The sequence below is a fragment of the Festucalex cinctus genome, chromosome 1 (genome assembly GCF_051991245.1).
Source record: "Festucalex cinctus isolate MCC-2025b chromosome 1, RoL_Fcin_1.0, whole genome shotgun sequence".
NCBI lineage: Eukaryota > Metazoa > Chordata > Actinopteri > Syngnathiformes > Syngnathidae > Festucalex > Festucalex cinctus.
Window position 1 is genome coordinate 61,412,808 of NC_135411.1, and position 5,594 is coordinate 61,418,401.

Sequence of the window (5,594 nt, forward strand, 5' to 3'; positions counted from 1 at the left end):
GCGTCGACTGTGATTGGCCGAGGCACTGGTCCAATCACGACGCGGCTTCCTCATCGAAGCCAGTGATGTCATCGCTTTGGTATTAGATCCAATCAGTCACTTTTTCCACCTCCGGGCCGCTCAGGGATGCTTTGCACTGATGTACAGATACACTTTGGTCAAGTTATGTCACTATATTACGTGATTTAAAATAGATACAAATATACGTCATGTCAGTGTATGGTAATGTAGGCTATGGTTTAAGGACTGGTCAATTGTAGCCCATTTACTAACAAGAAATGTTATTCAGTTAGTAGTGAATCAGTATGTAAACATTTTAAAACCGATTTAAAAAAATAATAATTGAACAGTTATTTTTATTTAACCTTTATTTCACCAGGGAAAATGTTTGAAAACTGTGTTTTAAAAAGAGTTTGAATCCGCAATCCAGCCATCCTGTGAGGAGGTTATTTACATGTTCTCTTAATTGCATGATTCCCCCCCCGGGGTAGCGTGGTGGTTTCCTCCATCATTTCAAAAACATGCGTGTTAGGTTTATTGAAGACTCTGCAGCACATGTGGACTCTGGCACTCGAAGACCGGACTTTGACACCACTGCTCTCTGATCAGGTTAATCAGATGTGAGGGCTATTGCAGTAATATGCGTTTTTGCCTTTCCAGATCCTGGTCAATCCATTGACTTTAAACAGGTGGATTACTTACGACCATGCAAAAATATTATATTATGACAGTCTGAATGCTCACGTGCATGCCCATTACTCTATTGTGATAATTTAATTAATTTTGGAATTAACCTGAAAAGGTGTGAAACATTGGTTGTGTTTAAACGGATGTATAAAAACGAAGTACTACAACTATATTTAAATCAGGTATAAGTCAGTACAAATGTAGAAAATAGAGTGCAATTAAAAATGTATGTGTAAGCCTTTCTTCTGTTTTATATATCTGTAGAAATGTTAGCTTACCAACTAAATGCGCAATGCTGTTGGCATATATCTATGCATGTATAGGTGCAGCTGTTTATGTGAAAGTTTGTGTTTTTTGTTTTTTTGTTTTTGTTTTTTGTAAGGGGGTAGGACTCAATAAGTTTTTTTTTTACTTCTTCCTACTCCCTTTTAAGATTTAAGCTGTGCTTAATGATGACCAAGTATGTAAAAAAAAACCTGCTTTTTAAAAAAAAAAAATATTTTTATTTTAATTGCAGTATTTCTGTTGCTGATTTATATGTTCAATAAACAAACAAACAAATTTAATAACCCTTGGAATATGGAAATAATTTATAAAATAATATCTATAAAATAATTAAAAAATATATTTAATATTTAATGTCGTTTAATCAATTTTACTTCTATAAAAAAATAAATAAACTCACATAACATGACCAAGCCAAGGCATCAGAATTAAATGTGTAACAGCAAATCAATTTTGATGTGATGACTTAACTACATTTGTATTGTGGGACCATTCCATAAATGTCAATAAATGAAGTTAAAAACAAAACAAAACACAAAAACATCTTGCCATTACTTAATATAAAAAATGTCAGTCCTGACAAATGTCCTCATATGTCTGCAATCGCACTAGGAATGCGGCATGCCTGATGCATATGATTTTACATAAAAGTGACCAGGCAGGGGCTGACATCACTCAATTACGTTATGTTTCCTCTTTTACACCGAGTAAGCCCTCTCACCTATTCTCTCGCTCCATCTCGCTGTGTCACACGCACACAGACGCACACACAGGCGGATGACAGGGGAAGGAATGCAGCAGATTCAGGGGGTCTGTGGAGCAGAGCGACAGAGGAGGTGGCTCCCCAGAGGGAACATGATTCAACCCCATGCTCTCTTATATTGTTTGTGTCACTAGCAGACACATGGGCGACATGCCAATCCAATGGAGAGAGGGGGGAAAGAAAGGACAGATGGTACATAGAAAAATGAGAGTGCACACACACACACACACACACACACAAAGATTGTCCTCAGATGATATACAGTACACTACTGTGGCAGTCTTTTGCTAACCTGTTAAGTTTCACTGTTCTCTTACAACAGATTTGTCTTGTCACTGGATGACTTTAACATCTAGAGCAGAGGTGTCCACTACGGCCCGGAGGCCGTCCATTCTTTAGTGGCCCGCGACATATGCTAAAATTGGCATTTGACTCAGTTCAAATAAAATAAAAACAAAAATGTTTGGAGATGGTCAAAGTAAGAAAAAAACAAGTGCTATTAAAGGTTATTTTAGTAAACTAAAACTAACAAAAAAACTAAAATAAAACAAAAAAATCGTAAACAAAATAAAACAAAAACGAAGATGCTTTAAAAAAAAAAAGAAAACTAACTGAAACTACATTTTATGTTTACAAAACTAACTAAAATAAAACTATAATTCCAGCAAAAATGTCCTTCGTTTTAGTCTTTGGTAATTAATTTAATACATGAGTCTTTGGGGATGATTTTAAATGTGACTTTTAGTAGATTTATTTTAATATAAACCGGAATAATGACGTCGCTCCCATGGTGTTTTTTAAATGTTGCGCACGAGTAATACACATTTAAAAAAAAAAACAAACTAAAACTAATACTGAAACTAAACTAAAACTAAGCATTTATTAAAGAACTAAAACTAATAAAAAAAAACTAACAGAACCACCCTGAAAAAATAATTAAAACCAACTAAATTTAAAAAACAAAACTCAAAACAAAATAAAAACTAAAATGAAAAATTCCAAAACTATAATAACCCTACTGCCATATTACAAATAAATTGGTTTATATACTGTAGCATTTTTCTAAATATACAAAAGCACAAATAAATTATTTGTACAACTTTTAGGACTAAACACAATTTCTCTTCATAACATTATGTGGCCCTTGCGTCCTTCTGATTTTCTGGATGTGGCCCTCAAATGAAAAAGTTTGGACACCCCTGATCTAGAGTTTATCCCATTAACAATTTCTTGCAGCAATGTCCAGCAGCTGATGGATCAGCATATCATGTGATGCTGAATAACAATAAATAATTACAGTACAAACATTCACTAAACATTTTGGGAACTTAAGACCACATTAGACCACAGAACACTTTTCAAACTTTGCATCAGTCCATCTTAGATGAACTCGGGCCCAAATAAGCTGGTGGCATTTCTGGATGTTGTTGATAGGTGGCTTTTGCTTTGTTAGTAGTTTTAAATTGCACTTACGGATGTAAGGCCAAACTGTATTTACTGACATTGGTTTTATGTGGTGATGTTCTTTACACCGGCGATTGTCTGGTGACCAGTTCATGGTGTACCCCGCCGACTGCCCGTAGCCAGCTGGGATAGGCTCCAGCACCTACCCTTGTGAGGAGTAAGCGGTTCAGAAAATGGATGGATGGATGGATGGATGGATGTTCTTTACACATTGATGTCAGTTTTTGATGCAGTCCCGCATGAGGGATCAAAGGTCACGGGAAATCAATGTTGATTTTCAGCCTTGCCGCTTACCTGCAGTGATTTCTCCAGATTCTCTGACCCCTTTGTCAATATTATGGACCGTAGACGATGAAATTCTTTTGCAATTGTACGTTGAGAAACATTGGACTGTTTGTGACTATTTTCTCATGCTGTTCACAAAGAGGTGAACGTTGCGCTATTTTTGCTTGAATGAATGAGCAATTCTGGGAAGCTCCTTTTAAACCAAATCATGGCACCCACCGGTTCCCTATTAGCCTGTTCACCTGTGGGATGTTCCAAACAGGTGTTTGATGAGCATTCCTCAACTTTCTCAGTCATTTTTGCCACCTGTCACAGATTTTTTGGAATGTGTTGCAGTCATAAAATTCCAAGTTAATTAATGATTTTTTGCTATAAAAAAAAGAAAGTAATAATAATATCCATTTGAACATTAAATATCTTATAGTGTAGTCATTTAAATATAGGTAATAAATCACTGTGAGGGAGACCTCGAGTTGCGTCAGAGTTCTGTTCCTACGCTAGCGATGTAACCCGAATTTCGACTTGTTGAATTTCCCCATTAAAGTCAATATTTACATACTTTATTTATAATTTTATATATACTACATATAATATTTATACTTTATTTACATTACTATTCCATCGCAGACTGTCATACAAGAATAACAAAGTAGACTGTGACGGTGATTACCATTATATGTTAAAAGTGTATCAGCCATTTGAGTGAGCCCATTTCGAATGTGTACCAGACTCAGATGGGATAGAACCACACATGTGACAGTTGATTTGGATGAGCTGTGTAGAAAATAGGCTGAATAAAAAAAAAAAAAGTTGAGTATCATGTTATTCACTCATGTACTTTATGCACTCATGAATCACATAAGTACGCACAGGTTCTTTTTTTTGTGTGCAAAATGGGGACATCTAATTGACATCATGTATTTCCTAGCCCCTTCCCCTAACCCCAACCATAAAATATGATTGCCTACCGCCATTCCTTACCCTAACCGCAACCATAACCCAATTCAAACTAAACTTTAAAACCAAGTCAAAAAGATGTCTGAACAAAATGGGGACCTCCAATTTGTAGGTGAGGTCTCCACTTGCCTGTGACAAGTCAGAATATTGTCCCCATCTCACACACGCATGCACCAGGCGAGAGTCCTATAAACATTTCAGATAGAAGAAGAGGCAGCGCACTTGTGGAATGGACCCTTTATTTGGGCATGATGGGAGAAGCGCGAGGCTCTGTCGACTGAGAAGTAATGTCTTGTGAAAAGGAATCCCTCATACTAAAAATAACAGACTACAGTCTGATATTTACTGTGCGGTGGGATTTATTGTTTATGTTGGCTCAGACTTGACCTGACGTCGTATCTAATTCGCTACTTGTTGCTACTTTAAATGTGTTGAATAGTATCACACAGAGCGTGACTGGTGGGTAATAAGAGATTGTTTGAGGAAAATAAGTTTTGCTACTTTAGTAGTTGGAGCATATGAAGTAAAAAGATAATGGCAGTTGTATGTATAATCACACTATGCTACTTAGCCACTGATGTTTACAAGTCTGAATTTTTCAAAAGCCTAATTTGGAAGGCATGAACATAAGCAACACTAAAGCTGTTTATATTACTCTGTGATAACTTGCAGTTTTTCCCTTTACACTGGCACTAAAACACATTCGCATGGCACATTCCAGAAAGAGTATTTCAGTGTACAGATACATCAGTGGCTAAACACCTTCAAAAAGCCACTTTAGATGGTTGCAGAGCTCCAGATTAAACACGGGATGAATGAGATTGCAAACAAAAGGGTGCAGGGACTGAAACCGTGGTGAAAGGATGCAAAACTACTGGATGGAGGAAGAAGGAGATAAAGAGGGGGATTAGAAGTAGTTTCAGTAACTTGCTCTCCCCACCCACAAAGCCATCTCCTCACTCTCTTGTGCCTTGCTATTTATGGTAGAAGGCCTGTACAACTAAGAGGAGGTCTGAAGGCTGACTTCACAGCATCATAACTCCTACCTGTGGTTGACCTCAGACAGGAAGCATCAAACAAACCTGGATTTTGGTCAATCAGACCAACTAAACATAAACTACTAAATCTCCATGCCACGAATTTCAAACTACAC